Source organism: Phyllobates terribilis, unplaced genomic scaffold (genome assembly GCF_046119375.1).
Source record: "Phyllobates terribilis strain yellow unplaced genomic scaffold, ASM4611937v1 Scaffold_4__5_contigs__length_816908805, whole genome shotgun sequence".
In the NCBI taxonomy this organism is placed as follows: domain Eukaryota; kingdom Metazoa; phylum Chordata; class Amphibia; order Anura; family Dendrobatidae; genus Phyllobates; species Phyllobates terribilis.
In genome coordinates, this window is record NW_027362764.1 from 683,115,552 (window position 1) to 683,140,542 (window position 24,991).

At 41.5% G+C, this 24,991-nt stretch overlaps 3 non-coding genes and 2 pseudogenes across 3 annotated transcripts; 1 reads left to right on the forward strand and 4 right to left on the reverse strand.

Annotated features, from left to right (window-relative positions):
- The first annotated feature begins 120 nt into the window (after positions 1-120).
- On the forward strand, positions 121-239 carry LOC141266839 (5S ribosomal RNA). Its single transcript, XR_012320860.1, has one exon. It is a non-coding gene; the product is annotated as a 5S ribosomal RNA (ribosomal RNA).
- Positions 240-3,229: 2,990 nt separating this feature from the next.
- On the reverse strand, positions 3,230-3,348 carry LOC141267003 (5S ribosomal RNA). Its single transcript, XR_012321022.1, has one exon. It is a non-coding gene; the product is annotated as a 5S ribosomal RNA (ribosomal RNA).
- Positions 3,349-4,278: 930 nt separating this feature from the next.
- Positions 4,279-4,398, reverse strand: LOC141268769 (5S ribosomal RNA; annotated as a pseudogene).
- A 9,296-nt stretch (positions 4,399-13,694) lies between these two features.
- On the reverse strand, positions 13,695-13,814 carry LOC141267879 (5S ribosomal RNA; annotated as a pseudogene).
- A 5,617-nt stretch (positions 13,815-19,431) lies between these two features.
- LOC141266763 (5S ribosomal RNA) lies at positions 19,432-19,550 on the reverse strand. The gene has a single exon (XR_012320789.1). It is a non-coding gene; the product is annotated as a 5S ribosomal RNA (ribosomal RNA).
- Positions 19,551-24,991: the final 5,441 nt, after the last annotated feature.

Here is a 24,991-nt window from a genome sequence, read left to right on the forward strand (position 1 = left end):
CCAGCAAAAAAACTGAAGAGAAGGGAAAGCACAAAAGGACCTGGTCTTGCTGAGCACTGGAAAGGGCAGCCGGCAGCCAGACGTCAAAGTAGAAAAGCAGCAAGTGAGAGGCATGTCTCTGCCTACGGCCACACCACCCTGAACACGCCCATTCTCATCTGATCTCAGAAGCTAAGCAGGGTTGGGCCTGGTTAGTACTTGGATGGGAGACCACCTGGGAATGCCAGGTGCTGTAGGCTTTTGCTTTTTCATTCCTTCCACCAGCAGGGTGTATTCTCTTCTATGCCTTTTTTCCATTCCCTTTCACAAGTGCACACATTCATTCTCGTTTCTTTTTTTCATTTGCTTTCTCTCTTGCGCTATTTCATCTCTGCAAAATACCAGCATCCTTCTGATCACCGTGGGCCTCTAGCATTGTTGCTTCTTTACTTTTAATACTAGGCTCCTTTTCACCAGGACCAGCGTCTCCCGCGTGGCTGAAGGCAACCACCGGTAACCCCAAGCAGAAGACCTTTGCAGGTAACACGACCCTCCCCCCTGAAAAGCAGCTCAAAGTCACTGGCAACCATCTCACCCTCTTCCTTCATTCACCCCTGGACGTCTCGCTCCTCCCCCAAGTTACGGGTCCAGCTTGCTCTTTCTGTCACATTACCGCGATGAAGGGTTTAGCCTGCAGGAGACCCTGCGCCGAGACATTTTTGAAGACACCTGATGCGGCGGGTGAGTCACTGCTAAACAAACCACACCTGTAGGGATGGCACAGCCTTTGCATGGACCCTTCGGAGTCCGCCCCGTCACGGCCAGATTGCTCGCCATCAAGCGATCCTGAGAAAGGCTGGCCGGGCGATGGATCGAGCAGCGTCTACTGGCCATACCACCTTGGATACGCCCGATCTCATCTGATAATATCACAGCGTACCATAGCAATCAGTAATATCCATCTAATTATTATCAAAATATTAAAATAAATTATGTTTGGAATAATAAACAATAATAGATAATAATTCATTATCAATCAAGTTCTCCATATGATAGAACATTTTTATGTCATAGGTGTAATTACCTTTTCCAACCCATAGGTGTCAGTGTATTTTGAAAAAACAAGTTTTTATATCTTTATTAAACCAATAATATCAAAGAATGTATACTCCTGAACCAAAATGAATAAATATATGAATGTATGAATGAATGAATGAATAAATGAATGAATGAATTGTTGTGTTTACTCAGAAAATGTAAACATTTTTTTCCTTAGCAATATATATTTAATGAAGCAATACTCTTGTATTAGACATTACTTTATTAAATATTAATGTGTTTTCTCAATTGAGAAATTGAACTCAAATAAAATCAAATGAGAATTAAAAAATTAAAAAATAGAAAAATAAGAAGTATAAAGTAAGAAATAAAAGAAATCTACATATATATATTTCTATATTTCTTTAATAATTATTATTTCTTGATTTAACTAATAGTGAATAAGGGCAACCACACATCAAAATGGTTTACAAAGCAAATTTATATTTAGAATAATTTTCCACATGATAATATTCTTGAATAACTATAATATTATTTTTAATGGTTACCTAAATAGGTACACACCTCTCTTTAGTCAAATCTATGCTACTCATCGATATGAAATTTATGCACAATATTTCTAGAATAATAATTATTTTTAATTTGGTTCTGATATATACATAAATTTTATAAAATAATATTTTTGGTATTAAGGGGGAAAATGTGTTTTTGATCCTGATTACATAATCAATTTTTGATCAATACTTATTTTCCACACATTTTAATAAAGAAGAAATAATAATAAGGTACTATGGTATAATTAAGAAGGGTATTACATGCAAAGTTGCATAATTTAATATTTTTTGGTGGTACAAGGTTATGACAAATATGAAATCATCCAGATAATGGAGATATAAGGGTGTTTTTTATGGAGAATATAATTACTCTGCATTTGTCATTAAAATTTAAAGGCCTTATTTTTATTTTTATTCTTATTTTTACTCTTAATTTTATTTTTCATTTTTAAAATTTTATTCTTACTTTATACTTCTTATTTTTCTATTTTTTAATTTTTTAATTCTCATTTGATTTTATTTGAGTTCAATTTCTCAATTGAGAAAACACATTAATATTTAATAAAGTAATGTCTAATACAAGAGTATTGCTTCATTAAATATATATTGCTAAGGAAAAAAATGTTTACATTTTCTGAGTAAACACAACAATTCATTCATTCATTTATTCATTCATTCATTCATTCATTCATTCATACATTCATATATTTATTCATTTTGGTTCAGGAGTATACATTCTTTGATATTATTGGTTTAATAAAGATATAAAAACTTGTTTTTTCAAAATACACTGACACCTATGGGTTGGAAAAGGTAATTACACCTATGACATAAAAATGTTCTATCATATGGAGAACTTGATTGATAATGAATTATTATCTATTATTGTTTATTATTCCAAACATAATTTATTTTAATATTTTAATAATAATTAGATGGATATTACTGATTGCTATGGTGCGCTGTGATATTATCAGATGAGATCGGGCGTATCCAAGGTGGTATGGCCAGTAGAAGCTGCTGGATCCATCGCCCGGCCAGCCTTTCTCAGGATCGCTTGGTGGCGAGCAATCTGGCCGTGACGGGGTGGGCTCCGAAGGGTCCATGCAAAGTCTGTGCCGTCCCTACAGGTGTGGTTTGTTTAGCAGTGATTCACCCGCCGCATCAGGTGTCTTCAAAAATGGCTCGGCGCAGGGTCTCCTGCAGGCTAAACCCTTCATCGCGGTAATGTGACAGAAAGAGCAAGCTGGACCCGTAACTTGGGGGCGGAGCGAGACGTCCAGGGGTGAATGAAGGAAGAGGGTGAGATGGTTGTCAGTGACTTTGAGCTGCTCTTCAGGGGAGAGGGTCGTGCTGCCTGCAAAGGTCTTCTGCTTGGGGTTACCGGTGGTTGCCTCCAGCCACGCGGGAGACGCTGGTCCTGGTGAAAAGGAGCCTAGTATTAAAAGTAAAGAAGCAACAATGCTGGAGGCCCACGGTGATCAGAAGGATGCTGGTATTTTGCAGAGATGAAATAGCGCAAGAGAGAAAGCAAATGAAAAAAATAAAAGAGAATGAATGTGTGCACTTGTGAAAAGGAATGGAAAAAAGGCATAGAAGAGAGTGCCCCCTGCTGGTGGAAGGAAGGAAAAAGCAAAAGCCTACAGCATCTGGTATTCCCAGGTGGTCTCCCATCCAAGTACTAACCAGGCCCAACCCTGCTTAACTTTTGAGATCAGACGAGATTGGGCGTGTTCAGGGTGGTGTGGCCGTAGGCAGAGATTAGTCTCTCACTTGCTGCTTTTCTACTTTGACGTCTGGCTGCCGGCTGCCCTTTCCAGTGCTCAGCAAGACCAGGTCATTTTGTGCTTTCCCTTCTCTTCAATTTTCTTGCTGGCTTCCTTAAAAGGTCTTGTAGACACAACGCCCCACTCAGAGCCACTGAGCTCACTGATCGGCTGCAGCGCTGTCGACGGAACGTCAGCTTCACGGCCAATGCCACAGGCCGGGAGCAGAGGCGAGACTCACCGGTAGACCCGGGTAGGGTGAGCAGAGCGCGGTTAGTTGCTTTCTAATAGGCTGCAGCCGGGGATTAACTTTTAATGAAAGGGAACAATCCCTTTGACTGTCTGCAGCGCGTCACACCTAGGAAGCGCACTCTCACACACAAGCCAGCATGCACACGTGCTCGCACGTGACAACACCCCCTATCTACCCCTACAACCTCTCCGTCACCATGCATCAGACTCTCCTGCCTGTTTTATGATTTCAGGACCCTATCAGGAATCACCCCCCCCTCCCCAATTCCTTCCGCACCTTCCCTGCCTTCCTTGCACTGAGGTTAGCTCTTTGTCAGCCGTCTGGCTTGGTTACACAAGCTTCTTTGCAGAGAAACATGTTACTTCTGCTGGCCCTCGCTAGGCGGCCGGCATCCAAAACCTTCCCTGGGCACCTGCTGAAAGCCTGGCCCCTTCACGGCCCCAAGTGCTTTTAACGCCATCATTTCCACACGGCGAGCTGCGGAGTCAATAAGCACTCCTAGCCGTGGCAAGGAGCTCGGTGTCAAGCCTGCGTGGTAGCGTACTTAGCTGCCAACTGGCTCAGAGGCCTTGGGGCTTCCATCATCTAAGTTACTTAAGGTCGGTGTCCGGCAAGGCGCCGTTCCATGCTAGCCGAGCTGGGCAGTAAGGCAAAACGTCATCAAAATGGTCTATAGCACCCGGTGTTCCCAGGAGGTCTCCCATCCAAATACTGTCCGAGCCCAGCCCTGGTTTGCTTCCGAGATCAGACGAGATCAGGCGTATCCAAGGTGGTATGGCCAGTAGACGCTGCTTGATCCATCGCCCGGCCAGCCTTTCTCAGGATCGCTTGATGGCGAGCAATCTGGCCGTGACGGGGCGGGCTCCGAAGGGTCCATGCAAAGGCTGTGCCGTCCCTACAGGTGTGGTTTGTTTAGCAGTGATTCACCCGCCGCATCAGGTGTCTTCAAAAATGGCTCGGCGCAGGGTCTCCTGCAGGCTAAACCCTTCATCGCGGTAATGTGACAGAAAGAGCAAGCTGGACCCGTAACTTGGAGGTGAAGCGAGACGTCCAGGGGTGAATGAAGGAAGAGGGTGAGATGGTTACCAGTGACTTTGAGCTGCTCTTCAGGGGGGAGGGTCGTGTTGCCTGCAAAGGTCTTCTGCTTGGGGTTACCGGTTGTTGCCTCCAGCCACACGGGAGACGCTGGTCCTGGTGAAAAGAAGCCTAGTATTAAAAGTAAAGAAGCAACAATGCTGGAGGCCCACGGTGATCAGAAGGATGTTGGTATTTTACAGAGATGAAATAGCGCAAGAGAGAAAGCAAATGAAAAAAAGAAAAGAGAATGAATGTGTGCACTTGTGAAAGGGAATGGAAAAAAGGCATAGAAGAGAGTGCCCCCTGCTGGTGGAAGGAAGGAAAAAGCAAAAGCCTACAGCACCTGGCATTCCCAGGCTGTCTCTGTTAAATGGTTAATTATGGAAATTTATTTGGAATGTTAATCGATAATCATTTTTCTGAGTTCTATGCCTCAGCCATCGTGTCTAGTTGACATGCGCTATTTGTGTGTATATTTTTGGTTCACCACCATATGTAGAACAGGTGTGCATACGACTGGCTATAAAAGCCCATGGTACAGAAAGGGGGGGCTCTCTTGCTCTGCCCACCCCACAAGACACAGAATCTTCATGCTGAGAAGCAGATGACATGTAGGCCTGGACACATGCTGGACAAAGACATGATTTATCAGCCAGGATCCAAGGAAAGATGGGTGAATCTCAACAATTAAGCTAATTATGGACAAATGGACAATTACTTTATAACTAATTATTGTATGTACCTGCTGCAATCTGATTCTTTTTAATGGACAATCCAAGAATAAATAGATACATTTTTTATAAGAGTATCGTGATATTGATACTTTGAGAAGTCCTCAGTAGAAAAAAATAATACAGGAAGAGTATTATTTTACAATGGTGAGCCAGCCAGTCCTGTTTTTTTGTTTTTTTAAATTAAGTAAGTGAATTTCTTCCGTGAACAAGGGGGGAGTCCTGACGAGCTGAACAGCTGTTGTTCACGTGTCAGTAAATTCACTAGTTTGTCACGAGAAGCAGAAAGGACCTACAGACTGAGGAAAGACAGGAAGCAGAGGTACTAACAAGGAACAGAATCACACAGGAAAAGAATCAGACGAACTGAAGACAGGACTTGCTGATAAAGAGAAGCCAAGGAATCTTAAGGTAAGCAAAATATGGATATAATTTCTTCTTTTGCTAAACAAAGTAATATTAATTTCAAAGTTAATGTAGGAGATGACATAGAAGTTTTGTGGCTCAGTTTATACAAAGAATGTGAATTGCAGAATTTACAGATAACTTCTAAATTGGTAAATAGAGACAAACAGAAATTGAGAAATATTCTACATTTGGTAGATTTTTTTCATAGTCTTGTGTTAGAGATTTCTAAGCAGGAAAATAGTGTAGAAGTGTCAGACGGTGATACTGATTCTGACTGTAATGTGGAAAATGAACAAAAAGTAAGACACGTGTCTGTAACTGAAGGTGACCTTGGGTCTGACCAAGAGACGGACATACAGAAACCTGACATGGGAGGAGACATGACTGACATACGAGAAACCGATATACTAGGTGATGTGGGAGGAGACGTGAGTGACGTAGGAGGAACGGACGTACAAGAGCCACTAAAAATATCAGAGAATTCTGGAATTACCCAGGCTCAACTCCAAATTAAAATGAGGAAAAATTTGCTGAAATTATACAAAATCATGCCAAAATATGATGTCAAAATCCATGCCTGTAGAAATTCAGAGACATTTGAGAGCTTCTCTGATACGTTTGATTTATCCAATGAGGAGAGGAATCAATTATTTAAAATATTGATTCCTGTGACATTGTCCAGACGTTTACATTTAATGCCATGTGAAAATGACTCTCCTAATGGATGGGAAAATGATTCGGACAGATTAAGATATTTGATTTATTGTGTCACAAAGGATTTTCCCAACATAGAAGATCTACCGAAACTATGGATTGGTAGGAAGGAATGTACATATACATTCATGTCCATATTTGAACGGTTGTACAAAGCTCTCATCAAAAATGGAAAAGTACAACATATGATAACAACTTTTGTACAAAAATTCAAATTTCTAAATTCAGTTTCCCAAGTTATGGCATCACAAAAAAATTCATTATTTGAATGTGCGCAGATGCTGGATTTTGTTAGAAAACATGAGAATCGTGAAAAGAAAATAAATCAAGCTAAATTTATAAAACCAGGAAAGGTAAAATCTTACCAAAAGCCAATATCAAACTCTCCTAGACTGAGTCATCCCCATAGTGAACTCTATCAAATACGCAGAAGATTTCATATATGTTATAAGCCATATCAGCCAGTGCAAAGATCCATCTCTCCACAGAATGAGTTAATTCTCAGTCAGAACTGTGATTCTCTAAAAAGGAAAATGGCTGAAACTGATGGACAGAGACAGGTGAGACGACCAACTCACAGTGACGTCATGGAATGTGGACAGAAGAACAGGCAGTTCTCTGAGGTTTTGAAGGATAGAAAAATGTCTTTCCTAAATAGGGCGTTCCTGGAGATATTTGAGAGAGACAGAAGATTTGGTTTAGGGAGTGGCTAAGGAAAAACTGTAATTATAATGTTGTATCAAAATGTAATACAATGTCTCAATATTTATTTATAATCTTATTCAGTAAAATTGTAGTTACATAGTTTCTAATAGTTCATATATATATATATATATATATATATATATATATATATATACACTTGTCTAAGTAGAGATTGCGTATAATTGTATTTATATATACGTTTATAAAATATATATATATATATTAATAAATAAATTAGAACTTCATATATATAAATTTAAGTAGCAATATTTTGAATTACATTAGAACCAACCAATATATGTATAAGATATTTAAATAATTCTGTTTCTGTATGAATTTGATATTTAATTTTATTTTCTTATATTTCCTTAGAGTTTTCATTCCAAAGCAGGATTTGATCAAAGAACTCTAAAATGGATTTATTTCTTTATTCACACAGGAAGTGAAAAAATTGCATGATTTTATGTGTATAACATTTTAAAATAATAACAATATATCTAGTTGAGCTATAATATATATGTAATACTTATTAATTCTTTTGTGTTGCTAATATTTTCTGTGCATGAAGTGTTCGTGCAAATTAAAGTAGCTTTACAGCATGACGTGTGACAGCTGCGGCCTTTGAACTTTGAGCTAATAGTATAGGATCCCATTCATTCTATTTTCAACTGATGTAACTTAAGACCGGGCAGCCAGTGAAAAAAGAATCTAAGACAAGAGTTTTTTCAAGTGTCTGAAATTCCAGTGACTTACTCTCATATTATATAATATGTACTTGGGGAATATTCAAAGAAATATAAAGATATTCAAATGATGTGGCAATGCGCATTAATAAATTGGGATACAACAATTTTGGGTTAAATATATATATATATACAGTACAGACCAAAAGTTTGGACACACCTTCTTATTTAAAGATTTTACTGTATTTTCATGACTATGAAAATTGTACATTCACACTGAAGGCATCAAAACTATGAATTAACACATGTGGAATAATATACTTAACAAAAAAGTGTGAAACAACTGAAAATATGTCTTAAATTCTAGGTTCTTCAAAGTAGCCACCTTTTCCTTTGATGACTGCTTTGCACATTCTTGGCATTCTCTTGATGAGCTTCAAGAGGTAGTCACTGGAAATGGTCTTCCAACAATCTTGAAGGAGTTCCCAGAGATGCTTAGCACTTGTTGGCCCTTTTGCCTTCACTCTGCGGTCCAGCTCACCCCAAACCATCTCGATTTGGTTCAGGTCTGGTGACTGTGGAGGCCAGGTCATCTGGCGTAGCACCCCATCACTCTCCTTCTTGGTCAAATAGCCCTTTCACAGCCTGGAGGTGTGTTTGGGGTCATTGTCCTGTTGAAAAATAAATGATGGTCCAACTAAACGCAAACCGGATGGAATAGCTTGCCGCTGCAAGATGCTGTGGTAGCCATGCTGGTTTAGTATGCCTTCAATTTTGAATAAATCCCCAAAAGTGTCACCAGCAAAGCACCCCCACACCATCACACTTCCTCCATCATGCTTCACGGTGGGAACTAGGCATGTAGAGTCCATCCGTTCACCTTTTCTGCGTCGCACAAAGACACGGTGGTTGGAACCAAAGATCTCAAATTTGGACTCATCAGACCAAAGCACAGATTTCCACTGGTCTAATGTCCATTCCTTGTGTTCTTTAGCCCAAACAAGTCTCTTCTGCTTGTTCCCTGTCCTTAGCAGTGGTTTCCTAGCAGCTATTTTACCATGAAGGCCTGCTGCACAAAGTCTCCTCTTAACAGTTGTTGCAGAGATGTGTCTGCTGCTAGAACTCTGTGCGGCATTGACCTGGTCTCTAATCTGAGCTGCTGTTAACCTGCGATTTCTGAAGCTGGTGACTCGGATAAACTTATCCTCAGAAGCAGAGGTGACTCTTGGTCTTCCTTTCCTGGGGCGGTCCTCATGTGAGCCAGCTTCTTTGTAGCGCTTGATGGTTTTTGCAACTGCACTTGGGGACACTTTCAAAGTTTTCAAAATTTTTCGTACTGACTGACCTTCATTTCTTAAAGTAATGATGGCCACTCGTTTTTCTTTACTTAGCTGCTTTTTTCTTGCCATAATACAAATTCTAACAGTCTATTCAGTAGGATTATCAGCTGTGTATCCACCAGACTTCTGCACAACACAACTGATGGTCCCAGCCCCATTTATAAGGCAAGAAATCCCACTTATTAAACCTGACAGGGCACACCTGTGAAGTGACAACCATTTCCGATGACTACCTCTTGAAGCTCATCAAGAGAATGCCAAGAGTGTGCAAAGCAGTCATCAAAGCAAAAGGTGGCTACTTTGAAAACTTTGAATATAAGACATATTTTCAGTTGTTTCACACTTTTTTGTTAAGTATATAATTCCACATGTGTTAATTCATAGTTTTGATGCCTTCAGTGTGAATGTACAATTTTCATAGTCATGAACATACAGAAAAATCTTTAAATGAGAAGGTGTATCCAAACTTTTGGTCTGTACTGTATATCTAAAACTTCATATGTGGAATGTTTGAGTTGAACAGATCTGTGAATGTCAGAGTGAAGGTGACAGATGAGTAAATCAGCAGCTGCTAAGTGTGATTGATGTGACAGAGGCCTCGTATGTTTGTATGTTTGAAAAAAAAAATGTTTCTTTATGTGAAGGTACAAAAATATATTTAATTCTGAGGAAATTATAATACATAATTAGGTATTATCTACATATATATTTCTATATTTCTTTAATAATTATTATTTCTTGATTTAACTAATAGTGGATAAGGGCAACCACACATCAAAATGGTTTACAAAGCAAATTTATATTTAGAATAATTTTCCACATGATAATATTCTTGAATAACTATAATATTATTTTTAATGGTTACCTAAATAGGTACACACCTCTCTTTAGTCAAATCTATGCTACTCATCGATATGAAATTTATGCACAATATTTCTAGAAGAATAATTATTTTTAATTTGGTTCTGATATATACATAAATTTTATAAAATAATATTTTTTGGTATTAAGGGGGAAAATGTGTTTTTGATCCTGATTACATAATCACTTTTGATCAATACTTATTTTCCACACATTTTAATAAAGAAGAAATAATAATAAGGTACTATGGTATAATTAAGAAGGGTATTACATGCAAAGTTGCATAATTTAATATTTTTTGGTGGTACAAGGTTATGACAAATATGAAATCATCCAGATAATGGAGATATAAGGGTATTTTTTATGGAGAATATAATTACTCTGCATTTGTCATTAAAATTTAAAGGCCTTATTTTTATTTTTATTCTTATTTTTACTCTTAATTTTATTTTTCATTTTTAAAATTTTATTCTTACTTTATACTTCTTATTTTTCTATTTTTTCATTTTTTAATTCTCATTTGATTTTATTTGAGTTCAATATCTCAATTGAGAAAACACATTAATATTTAATAAAGTAATGTCTAATACAAGAGTATTGCTTCATTAAATATATATTGCTAAGGAAAAAAATGTTTACATTTTCTGAGTAAACACAACAATTCATTCATTCATTTATTCATTCATTCATTCATTCATACATTCATATATTTATTCATTTTGGTTCAGGAGTATACATTCTTTGATATTATTGGTTTAATAAAGATATAAAAATTTGTTGTTTCAAAATACACTGACACCTATGGGTTGGAAAAGGTAATTACACCTATGACATAAAAATGTTCTATCATATGGAGAACTTGATTGATAATGAATTATTATCTATTATTGTTTATTATTCCAAACATAATTTATTTTAATATTTTGATAATAATTAGATGGATATTACTGATTGCTATGGTACGCTGTGATATTATAGGTTAGGAAAAACTGCCAGATTTGGTATCAGATTAGGGAATGAAGACTTCAATCAAGACATCGCAATTATGAATTCTATCTTAATAAAGACTTTTAATTTTTATAAATCAAAGAGATTCTCAAAAGTTACAAGAAGAAGCAACTGATATCCGGACGTCTCAGAAGGTAACAGGTGTGAATGCTGAGTGTTATAATAGACTGTGTCCATTACATACAATACAATTCACACCACTGATCACCAGGACGGCAGAGGACGATGATCCTATATGTACTGTGTTGTGTTCAAGTTTCATCACGTTCCAGTGGTTTCTTATCACCTGCAACGCTTCAATGAAAGCTGGTGAACAGGTAATACCTGGCATATGTGTCCTGTATATAAAGGACTGAGTACTGGTTATGGTGCTATATAAAGCAGGAAAGTGTCAAGTTAACCCTTGCTTTACTGACCAAAGACGTCACATCTGTTCCAAAAGTGACACGAGACCAGTGCGGACACACGGAAGATTCCAAAGACGATCCAACGTAAGTCCAGGTGACACTGCACAGATATTAAAGCTCCATTTCATCCATGGACTTTGTTTTCTTATCAACTGACACACATGATCTTTCTAATAAAGAGTACAGTTTATGGACTGAACAATAATGAGCACAATTATGGACTGTACAATATCTACATGCTGTAATTTATTTCAAAGGAGTTTTCATCTAAAGACTGTGTTATAAAAGAACCAAGAAGAAGACGAGACGACGACCCGATGACATCAGATGATGATGATTGAACCCGCGATTGCTTCAATTTAGATATAGGGAAGTATAATTATACATATTAAATGAATATTAGTCACGGCTTACCATAACAAGAATTCACATCATTATATAACAATAATCCGATATTGATACTATTATTACTATTATTATTATTATGGAAATTTAATGATATTGCCAAGGAAGAAGGAAAGAAAAAATGATTGATGAATGTATCTTCTTTTGAGAATTTTCAGTTAAAGTCCTTTTATTCTCAAAAAGGGGGAAATGTTAAATGGTTAATTATGGAAATTCATTTGGAATGTTAATCGATAATCATTTTTCTGAGTTCTATGCCTCAGCCATCGTGTCTAGTTGACATGCGCTATTTGTGTGTGTATTTTTGGTTCACTACCATATGTAGAACAGGTGTCCATATGACTGGCTATAAAAGCCCATGGTACAGAAAGGGGGGGCTCTCTTGCTCTGCCCACCCCAAAAGACACAGAATCTTCATGCTGAGAAGCAGATGACATGTAGGCCTGGACACATGCTGGACAAAGACATGATTTACCAGCCAGGATCCAAGGAAAGATGGGTGAATCTCAACAATTAAACAATTAAGCTAATTATGGACAAATGGACAATTACTTTATAACTAATTATTGTATGTACCTACTGCAATCTGATTCTTTTTAAAGGACAATCCAAGAATAAATAGATACATTTTTTTATAAGAATATCGTGATATTGATACTTTGAGAAGTCCTCAGTAGAATAAAATAACACAGGAAGAGTATTATTTTACAGTCTCCCATCCAAGTACTAACCAGGCCCAACCCTGCTTAGCTTCTGAGATCAGATGAGATCAGGCGTGTTCAGGGTGGTGTGGCCGTAGGCAGAGACATGCCTCTCACTTGCTGCTTTTCTACTTTGACGTCTGGCTTCCGGCTGCCCTTTCCAGTGCTCAGCAAGACCAGGTCCTTTTGTGCTTTCCCTTCTCTTCAATTTTTTTGCTGGCTTCCTTAAAAGGTCTTGTAGACACAACGCCTTACTCAGAGCCGCTGAGCTCACTGATCGGCTGTAGCGCTGTAGACGGAACGTCAGCTTCACGGCCAATGCCACAGGCCGGGAGCAGAGGCGAGACTCACCGGTAGACCCGGGTAGGGTGAGTAGAGCGCGGTTAGTTGCTTTCTAATAGCCTGCAGCCGGGGATTAACTTTTAATGAAAGGGAACAATCCCTTTGACTGTCTGCAGCGCGCCACACCTAGGAAGCGCACTCTCACACACAAGCCAGCATGCACACGTGCTCGCACGTGACAACACCCCCTATCTGCCCCTACAACCTCTCCGTCACCATGCGTCAGACTCTCCTGCCTGTTTTATGATTTCAGGGCCCTAGCAGGAATCACCCCCCCCCCCCCCCAATTCCTTCCGCACCTTCCTTGCCTTCCTTGCACTGAGGTTAGCTCTTTGTCAGCCGTCTGGCTTGGTTACACAAGCTTCTTTGCAGAGAAACATGTTACTTCTGCTGGCCCTCGCTAGGCAGCCGGCATCCAAAACCTTCCCTGGGCACCTGCTGAAAGCCTCACCCCTTCACGGCCCCGGGTGCTTTTAACACCAACATTTCCACACGGCGAGCTGCAGAGTCAATAAGCACTCCTAACAGTAGCAAAGAGCTCGGTGTCAGGCGTGCGTGAAGGCGGCGGGGTAGCGTACTTAGCTGCCAACTGGCTCAGAGGCCTTGGGGCTTCCATCATCTAAGTTACTTAAGGTCGGTGTCCGGCAAGGTGCCGTTCCATGCTAGCCGAGCTGGGCAGTAGGGCAAAAGGTCATCAAAATGGTCTACAGCACCCGGTGTTCCCAGGAGGTCTCCCATCCAAGTACTGTCCGAGCCCAGCCCTGCTTTGCTTTTGAGATCAGACGAGATCGGGCGTATCCAAGGTGGTATGGCCAGTAGACGCTGCTTGATTCATTGCCCGGCCAGCCTTTCTCAGGATCGCTTTGTTATGATCTGCTACAGAGAGTATGGAAAGAAAGGAGATCTATCCCTACAATAGAACTAAACTAGATCCCTACGATGTAACGGGGAACCTGATCCTGCGATCAGACCCGCTAAAGTCCTCGGCTAGTCTGAACGCAGACCTATAGATGTGAGGGAGGGATCCCTACAAGATCTAGGGACTGGGAGAAGTTGGACACCTCCTAGCAGAAATAGTAGCAGTCAAAGACAAACACACAACAAAAAGGCATAGGGGTCAGAAGACCTAGCAAAACTAACAGAGAACGGCAACAGAGCAACAAGCTAGCTCAACAGTAGTAAATACAAATGAAGTCCAGCAAAGCCAGGAGGGCGGAGCTGGATTAAATAGGCAAAATGGTCATGTGACCAGCAAACTAAAAAAAACCTAACAGGAGAGTTGTAACAGTACCCCCTCTTCTAAGAGGATCCTCCGGATCCCCTAGGCCCAGGCTTACCAGGAAACCTCCTGTGAAACGCTCAGACAAGTCTGGGGGCAGAAACATAATCCGCTCTCACCCATGAGTTATCCTCAGGTCCGAAACCCTTCCAAGCGACGAGATACTGCAAACTCCCTCTATACCGTCTAGAATTTAGAATGCGGGAAATTTCATATTCCCCGTCCTCCACCACCGGAGGAACAGTGGCAGAGGCGTCACCATCCGACACATCAGCTTTTTTCAACAGAGAAACATGAAACACCGGATTAATCCTACAGGACGTAGGAACCTCCAGCCTAACAGCAGATTGGTTAACTATCTGAAGTACCTTAAAGGGCCCTACGAACTTGGGACCCAATTTTTTAGAAGGAATCCTCAATCGCAGATTCTTAGAGGACAACCAAACCATGTCACCAACCGCAAACAAAACCTCTTGCCGTTTCCTATCAAAGTACCTCTTAGATTTTTTGTTAGCCTCCTGAAGATTACCACGCACATCCGTCCAAACTCTCTCCAAATCACCGGAAAAACTCTCCTCCTCAGGCACAGCCGAAACCAATTTGGAAAATGACCCAAAAGACGGATGTCTCCCAGAACAACAAAAAAAAGGCGAACAACCAGCAGAAGAGGATGTATGGTTGTTAAGAGCAAATTCAGCAAGTGGCAGAAACTCAGACCACCCCTCTTGATTGTCTGCCACAAAACAACGCAAGAAATGCTCAACATCCTGATTCTTCCTTTCTGTCTGGCCATTAGACTCAGGATGATATCCGGATGAAAACGACAAATGAACTCCCAACCTGTCACAAAAGGCACGCCAAAAACGAGCCACGAACTGAGGTCCCCTATCAGAAATAATGTCAGTAGGAACACCATGTAGTCTAACAATCTCCTTGACAAAGGCCTTAGCGAGTGTCTTAGCGCAAGGCAGTTTGATGAAGGGAACCAAGTGACACATCTTGCTAAAACGGTCCACGACCACCCAGATGACCGTGAAACCTTCAGAGGGAGGAAGGTCAGTAATAAAGTCCATAGCCAGATGTGTCCAAGGTGCACTAGGAACCTCCAGAGGGCAAAGCAACCCCGCAGCAGGAGCATGCGAAGACTTGGATCTTGCACACACAGTACATTGGCGCACCCACTTAATGACTTCCTTCTGCCATCCAGGCCACCAAAAACTGCGACCCACAAGTCTCTTGGTCTCAGAAATTCCTGGATGACCTGCCAACCGAGACTCATGACACTCAACAAACAAATCTCTCCTAAAGGTCCTAGGCACAAACAACCTCCCATGGGGAGTGTTAGATGGGGCATTCTCCTGTGCTTTAAGAATCTCATCCTCCAAAACGGAGTCCAAAGCAGCAATCACAACACCTTCTTGTAAAATGGTCTCTTCTTCCTCCTCAACACCGACCATGGGAGAAAAGCTGCGAGACAAAGCATCCGCTTTAACATTTTTGGTACCCGGGATGTAAGTAACGGAAAAATTAAACCGCGAGAAAAAAAGTGCCCACCTAGCCTGACGTGCATTCAAGCGCTTGGCAGCATCAAGATAGATCAGATTTTTATGATCAGTGAAAACCTGAAAGGGAAATTCAGCACCTTCCAAGAGATGACGCCAGTGTTCAAATGCGAGTTTAATCGCCAGCAATTCCCGATTATCAATATCGTAATTAAGTTCAGTCTCGGAAAATTTTTTTGAAAAAAAGGCACAGGGATGTACTCCATCCTTGTTTTCCTGAGACAACACCGCACCAACCCCCACCGAAGAAGCATCAACCTCAACCAAAAACGGCTTAGTCACATCAGGCTGCATAAGGATGGGAGCAGAGGTGAACCTCTCCTTTAGAAACACAAAAGCTTCAATGGCCTCAGAAGTCCACTGAACCGCATTAGCACCTTTCCTGGTGAGATCGGTCAGCGGTTTGACAATAATAGAAATTTTTTTTATGAATTTTCTGTAATAATTGGCGAAACCCAAAAACCTCTGTATCGATTTCAAACCAATAGGCCTAGGCCATTCCTGCACAGCTTGAACTTTAACCGGGTCCATCTCAAAACCTTCACTGGAGATAATGTAGCCCAAAAAACTAATTCTCTGTACAGCGAACTCACATTTCTCCAGGTTAGCAAAAAGCGAATTGTCCATTAATAACTGTAATACCTCACGTACGCTCCGCCAATGAGACTCCAGATCCGGCGAATAAATCAAAATGTCATCCAAATACACAACCACATTTTTGCCGATTAAAGGTCTAAGGATATCATTAATAAGATTCTGAAAAAATGCTGGAGCATTGGTGAGACCAAAAGGCATAACCAGATTCTCAAAATGACCCACAGGAGTGTTAAAAGCAGTCTTCCATTCATCACCCTCCTTCATGCGCAACAAATTGTATGCCCCCCGGAGATCAATTTTAGAGAAACACTTGGCCCCCACTAACTGGTTAAATAAATCAGGAATCAATGGCAGTGGGTAAGGATTGCGTACAGTAATTTTATTAAACTCACGAAAGTCCAGACAAGGACGTAAACCGCCATCTTTTTTTTTTACAAAAAAAATCCAACAGCCACAGGAGACTTGGAAGGCCTAATGTGACCGGCGGCCAAGCTTGTCTGTATGTATTCTTCCAAAGCCTTTCTTTCAGGAATAGTAAGATTAAATAAACGACTCTTAGGAAGAGTCGCGCCAGGGACAAATTCAATGGTACAATCATAGTCTCTATGGGGAGGCAAAACCTGCGACTCCTCCTCAGAAAAAACTCTCCAAAAATCCTGAATAGGTACAGGCAATTCCCCTCTATCCACAGCAGCAATGCGCCCGTTACAACATTTGTCATAACACTTAGGGCTCCAGGACTTAATTTCATTGGTAGACCAATCCAGTACAGGATTGTGCAATTTTAACCAGGGTAACCCCAATATTACTGGAGAAGGCAAATTGTCCAATACCACCAAATCCAAATTCTCTTGATGAATACCATTAATAGTGAGGGGAAATTCACAGACCTTGTGAGTAACACTCTTCAAGGGAGAGCCATCGACAGAAACCACAGCAATAGGGGATGACAAAGTTTTAGGTTCTAATCTAAGTTTTTCCAAGAATCCCCCATCAATCACATTCAGAGTAGATTCACAATCCACAAATACCCGAAATTCAATTAATTCATCCTGAGCAGCAGAAGTGGCAGATAGGAATACTCCCTTAGAATTTAAACAGGCAATACGAGCATGACTGACCATTTTTTTTTCTTTCTTCTTACGAAGCACACAGCTCTTAATAAAATGACCAGAATTTCCGCAATAGAAACACAAGCCTTCAGAAAGTCGGCGGTCTTTTTCCTGAGAGCGGGGTGCCATCGCCCCAATTTCCATCGGCTCTCCATTGTCAGCACAGAACCTCTCAGGACTCGAAGCTGACATAGCAGAGGATTTGCTCTCATTAACCCTTTCACGCAGTCTCCTGTCCACCCGTATAGCTTATTGCATTGCCTCCTGCAAGTTTCCAGGTATGGGATAAGCAATCAGTAAATCCTTTACCCTTTCACATAGCCCTGCAAGAAACAAGCTTTCAAAGCAGAATCGTTCCACCCCACCTGGGCAGACCACCGACGGAAGTGAGAACAATATTTTTCCACATTACCTGATCCCTGCCTCAAACGTCTTAATTCAGACTCAGCAGATGAGACACGATCAGGATCATCGTACAACAAACCCAAAGCAGAAAAAAAACTATCCACTGATCTAAAGCACGGATCACTAGGTTGGAGAGAGAAGGCCCATCCCTGAGGATCTTTGCGCAAAAGTGACATTATGATCCCTATGCGCTGTGATTCATCACCAGAGGATCCGAGTCTCAAACGAAAATATAATAAACAAGCATTTTTAAAAGAAAAAAAATCTTGTTGTTTGCCAAAAAATAGATCAGGCAGACGTACCTTAGGTTCCACAAAATGCGCTCCAGAACAGTTACTCACATGTTGTTGGAGCTTGGTCACCTCCAGAGAGAGTCCCTGCAAGCGTTGAGCCAAATCTTGCACCGAGACCATGATGGAAAACTGGAGGTCTTTCCTTAGAGAATTTTTTTTTTTTTTTTTTTATGGCTGGAATTACTGTTATGATCTGCTACAGAGACTAAGGAAAGAAAGGAGATCTATCCCTACAATAGAACTAAACTAGATCCCTACGATGTAACGGGGAACCTGATCCTGCGATCAGACCCGCTAAAGTCCTCGGCTAGTCTGAACGCAGACCTATAGATGTGAGGGAGGGATCCCTACAAGATCTAGGGACTGGGAAAAGTTGGACACCTCCTAGCAGAAATAGTAGCAGTCAAAGACAAACACACAACAAAAAGGCATAGGGGTCAGAAGACCTAGCAAAACTAACAGAGAACGGCAACAGAGCAATAAGCTAGCTCAACAGTAGTAAATACAAATGAAGTCCAGCAAAGCCAGGGGCACTGAGCCGGATTAAATAGGTAAAATGGTCATTTGACCAGCAAACTAAAAAAAAACTAACAGGAGAGTTGTAACACGCTTGGTGGCGAGCAATCTGGCCGTGACGGGGCGGGCTCCGAAGGGTCCATGCAAAGGCTGTGCCGTCCCTACAGGTGTGGTTTGTTTAGCAGTGATTCACCCGCCGCATCAGGTGTCTTCAAAAATGTCTCGGCGCAGGGTCTCCTGCAGGCTAAACCCTTCATTGCGGTAATGTGACAGAAAGAGCAAGCTGGACCCGTAACTTGGGGGCGGAGCGAGATGTCCAGGGGTGAATGAAGGAAGAGGGTGAGATGGTTGCCAGTGACTTTGAGCTGCTCTTCAGGGGGGAGGGTCGTGTTGCCTGCAAAGGTCTTCTGCTTGGGGTTACCGGTGGTTGCCTCCAGCCACGCGGGAGACGCTGGTCCTGGTGAAAAGGAGCCTAGTATTAAAAGTAAAGAAGCAACAATGCTGGAGGCCCACGGTGATCAGAAGGATGCTGGTATTTTGCAGAAATGAAATAGCGCAAGAGAGAAAGCAAATGAAAAAAAGAAAAGAGAATGAATGTGTGCACTTGTGAAAGGGAATGGAAAAAAGGCATAGAAGAGAGTACCCCCTGCTGGTGGAAGGAAAGAAAAAGCAAAAGCCTACAGCACCTGGTATTCCCAGGCAGTCTCCCATCCAAGTGCTAACCAGGCCCAACCCTGCTTAGCTTCCAAGATCAGATGAGATCAGGCGTGTTCAGGGTGGTGTGGCCGTAGGCAGAGACAAGCCTCTCACTTGCTGCTTTTCTACTTTGAAGTCTGGCTGCCGGATGCCCTTTCCAGTGTTCAGCAAGACCAGGTCCTTTTGTGCTTTCCCTTCTCTTCAATTTTTTTGCTGGCTTCCTTAAAAGGTCTTGTAGACACAACGCACCACTCAGAACCGCTGAGCTCACTAATCGGCTGCAGCGCTGTCGACGGAACATCAGCTTCACGGCCAATGCCACAGGCCGGAAGCAGAGGCGAGACTCACCGGTAGACCCGGGTAGGGTGAGTAGAGCGCGGTTAGTTGCTTTCTAATCGCCTGCAGCCGGGGATTAACTTTTAATGAAAGGGAACAATCCCTTTGACTGTCTGCAGCGCGCCACACCTAGGAAGCGCACTCTCACACACAAGCCAGCATGCACACGTGCTCGCACGTGACAACACCCCCTATCTGCCCCTACAACCTCTCCGTCACCATGCGTCAGACTCTCCTGCCTGTTTTATGATTTCAGGGCCCTAGCAGGAATCACCCCCCCCCTCCCCAATTCCTTCCTTGCCTTCATAGAATCATAGAATCATTGAATCATAGAATGGTAGAGTTGGAAGGGACCTCCTGGGTCATCTGGTCCAACCCCCTGCTCAAAGCAGGATTCACTAGATCATCTCAGACAGATGTCTGTCCAGCCTCTGTTTGAAGACGTCCATTGAAGGGGAACTCACCACCTCTCGTGGCAGCCTGTTCCACTCATTAATCACCCTAACTGTCAAAAAGTTTTTTCTAATATCTAATCTGTGTCTCCTCCCATTTAGTTTCATCCCATTGCTTCAAGTCTTTCCTTGTGCAAATGAGAATAAAGATCATCCTTCTACAATGTGACAGCCCTTGACATATTTGTAGACAGCTATTAAGTCTCCTCTCAGTCTTCTTTTTTGCAAGCTAAACATTCCTAAATCCTGCAACCGTTCCTCATAGGACATGGTTTGCAGACCAATCACCATTCTGGTCGCTCTTCTCTGAACTTGCTCCAGTTTGTCTATGTCTTTTTTAAAATGTGGTGCCCAAAACTGTACACAGTATTCCAGATGAGGTCTGACCAAAGAGGAGTAAAGACCGATAATGACTTCACGTGATCTAGACTGTATGCTTCTGTTAATACATCCCAGAATTGTATTTGCCTTTTTTGCTGCTGCATCACACTGTTGACTCATGTTCAGTCTATGATCTATTAGTATACCTAAGTCTTTTTCACATGTACTGTTGCTTAGCTCTATTCCTCCCATTCTGTATATGCTTTTTTCATTTTTATTGCCCAGATGTAGTACTTTGCATTTTTCCCTGTTAAAAACCATTCTGTTGGTTGCTGCCCACTGCTCCAGTTTATTTAGGTCTTTTTGAATCCTCTCTCTCTCTTCTCTAGTATTAGCTATCCCTCCTAGCTTTGTGTCATCAGCAAATTTAATCAGTTTACCCTCAATTCCTTCATCTAAATCATTGATAAAGATGTTGAACAATACAGGTCCCAGGACGGAGCCCTGTGGTACCCCACTTGAGACATTCATCCAGCTGGATGTGAAGCCATTTACAACCACCCTTTGAGTCCGATCACTAAGCCAGTTATGAATCCACCTAACAGTTGCCTGGTCCATTGCATACTTGGTCATTTTTTCAATAAGGATGGTGTGAGATACTTTGTCAAATGCTTTGCTGAAGTCAAGATATACTATATCTACAGCATTTCCCTGATCCACCCAGTCAGTGATTCTGTCATAGAAGGAAATTAAGTTAGTCTGACATGACTTGTTAGTTACAAACCCATGCTGACTCTGGTTAATCACTTCATTCTTATCCATGTACTTACATACATGTTGTTTAATAATTTGTTCAAAGATCTTTCCTGGTATAGAAGTCAGACTCACCGACCTATAGTTCCCTGGGTCCACCTTCTTCCCCTTTTTGAAGATAGGAACAACATTTCCTCTTCTCCAGTCTTCTGGGACTTCTCCTGTTCTCCAAGAATTTTCAAAGATTATGGAGAGTGGTTCTAAAATTTCTTCTACGATCTCCTTCAGTACTCTGGGGTGTAATTCATCTGGACCTGGAGACTTGAACTCATTTATGTTAGCTAAATATTCCCTCACAATCTTTCTGTTTACAGATAACTTGTGTTAGAACCTTGCTGTTAGGTTTTTTTTCCTTTGCTGGTCACATGACCTTGTTGGCCTATTTAATCCTGCTCCGCCCTTCTGGCTTTGCTGGACTTCATTGTATATCTACTTTCTAGCTAGCCTGTGCTCTGTGTCTTGCTCTGTTAGTTTGCTTGGTTTACTGACCTCTATGTTCTTTATATTTTGTTTGTTCGTCTGTCTGCTACTATTTCTGTTAGGAGGTGTCCCATATTCCTCCCAGTCCTTAGTACTTGTAGGGATTCCTCCCCCACATCTATAGGTCTTCGTACAGACTAGCTTAGGACTTTAGCAGGTCTGATCGCAGGATCAGGTTCCCTGTTACATCGTAGGGATTCAGCTGAGTTCTATCGTAGGGACAGATCTCCTCTCTTTCCTTAGCTCTGGTAGCAGAACATAACAGTAAGTCCAGCCAGCAAATTCTCTAAGGAAAGATTTTTCTGTTCCATCATGGTGTCGGTTCAGGATTTGGCTCATCGCCTGCAGGGACTCTCTCTGGAAGTGGCCGAGCTCCGTCAGCACGTGAGTAACTGTTCTGGAGCACATTTCTTGGAGCCTAAGGTATGTTTGCCGGATTTATTTTTTGGTGAACATCGAGAATTTTTTTCATTTAAAAATGCTTGCTTATTGTATTTTCGTTTGAGACCCAAGTCCTCTGGGGATGAATCCCAGCGCGTAGGGTTCATAATGTCACTTTTGCGCAAAGAGCCTCAGGAGTGGGCCTTTTCTTTGCAACCTAGTGATACATGCTTCAGATCAGTGGATAGTTTTTTTTCTGCTTTAGGACTATTATATGATGATCCTGACCGTGTCGCATCAGCTGAGACTGAGTTGAGACGTTTAAAACAAGGATCAGGTAATGTCGAAAAATATTGTTCACATTTTCGTCGTTGGTCCACTCAAACAGGGTGGAACGATTCTGCTCTGAAAAGTCTATTTCTTGCTGGGCTCAGTGAAAGGGTTAAAGACCTGCTAATTGCTTATCCTACACCTGAGGATTTGCAACAGGCTATGCAATTAGCTATACGGGTGGATAGAAGACTGCGTGCTAGGGTTAATGAGAGCAAATCCTCTGCTATGTCAGTTTCTGGTTATGATAATGTGTGTACTAACAGTGGTGAACCGATGGAGATTGGATCGGTGGCACCTCGCTCTCAAGAAAAAGACCGTCGTTTTTCGAAAGGCTTGTGTTTCTATTGCGGAAAATCTGGTCATTTGATTAAAGGCTGTGAGCTTCGTATGAAGAAAGAAAAAAAAATGGTCAGTCATGCCCGTATTGCCTGTTTAAATTCCAAGGGTGTATTTTTAGCTGCTTCCACGATTGCTCAGGAAAAATTAATGGAATTTCGGGTGTTTGTTGATTGCGGGTCTACACTAAATGTTATTGATGGGGGATTCGTGGAAAAACTCAATTTAAAACCTGAACCTTTATCATCCCCCATTGCTGTGGTTTCTGTGGATGGCTCCCCTTTGAAGAATATTACTCTCAAGGTCTGTGAATTTCCTCTCACTATTAATGGTGTTCACCATGAGAAATTGGATTTGGTAGTGTTGAATAACTTGCCTTCTCCAGTAATATTGGGATTGCCCTGGTTAAAATGTCACAATCCTGTACTGGATTGGTCTACCAGTGAAATTAAATCCTGGAGCCATAAATGTTATGACAAGTGTTGTAACGGGCGTATTGCAGATTTGGATAGGGGAGAATTGCCTGTTCCTATTCAGGATTTTTGGAGAGTTTTTTCTGAGAAGGAATCGCAGGTTTTGCCTCCCCATAGAGACTATGATTGTTCTATTGAATTTGTCCCTGGAGCGACTCTTCCTAAAAGTCGTTTATTTAACCTTACTATTCCTGAGAGGAAGGCTTTGGAGGAATACATACAGACAAGTTTGGCCGCCGGTCACATTAGGCCCTCTAAGTCTCCTGTGGCGGTTGGATTTTTTTTTGTAAAAAAAAAGGACGGCGGTTTACGTCCTTGTCTGGATTTTCGTGAGATTAACAAAATTACGGTACGCAATCCTTACCCACTGCCATTGATTCCTGATCTGTTTAACCAGTTATTGGGGGCCAAGTGGTTCTCTAAAATTGACCTTAAGGGGGCATACAATCTGTTGCGCATGAAGGAGGGTGATGAATGGAAGACTGCTTTTAACACTCCTGTGGGTCATTTTGAGAATCTGGTTATGCCTTTTGGTCTTACTAATGCTCCTGCATTTTTTCAGAATCTGATTAATGACATCCTTAGACCTTTGATCGGTAAAAATGTGGTTGTGTATTTGGATGACATTTTGATTTATTCGCCAGATCTGGAGTCTCATTGGCGGAGCGTGCGTGAGGTATTACAGTTATTAATGGACAATTCGCTTTTTGCTAAGCTGGAGAAATGTGAGTTCGCTGTACAGAGAATTAGTTTTTTGGGCTACATTATCTCCAGCATAGGTTTTGAGATGGATCCGGTTAAGGTTCAGGCTGTGCAGGAATGGCCTAGGCCTATTGGTTTGAAATCGATACAGAGGTTTTTGGGTTTCGCCAATTACTATAGAAAATTCATAAAAAATTTTTCTAGTATTGTCAAACCTCTGACTGATCTCACCAGGAAAGGTGCTGATGCGGTTCAGTGGTCTTCTGAGGCCATTGAAGCTTTTGTGTATCTCAAGGAGAGGTTCACCTCTGCTCCCATCCTTATGCAGCCTGATGTTACTAGGCCGTTTTTGGTTGAGGTTGATGCTTCCTCTGTGGGGGTTGGCGCAGTATTGTCTCAGGATAACGGGGATGGATTACATCCCTGTGCCTTTTTTTCAAAAAAATTTTCGGAGACTGAATTGAATTACGATATTGGTAATCGGGAATTATTGGCTATTAAACTCGCATTTGAACATGGCGCCACTTCTTGGAAGGTGCGGAATTTCCCGTTCAGGTTCTTACGGATCATAAAAATCTGATATATCTTGACGCTGCCAAGCGCCTGAATGCCCGTCAGGCTAGGTGGGCACTGTTTTTCTCGCGGTTTAATTTCTCCGTTACTTACATCCCTGGTACTAAGAATGTTAAGGCGGATGCCTTGTCTCACAGTTTTTCTCCCATAGTCGGTGCTGAGAAAGAGGAAAACATTTTACAAGAAGGTGTTGTGATAGCTGCTTTAGACTCCGTTTTGGAAGATGAGATTCTTAAAGCTCAGGAGAATGCCCCATCTAACACTCCTCATGGGAGGTTGTTTGTGCCTGGGACCTTTAGGAGAGATTTGTTTGTTAAGTGTCACGAATCTCGGTTGGC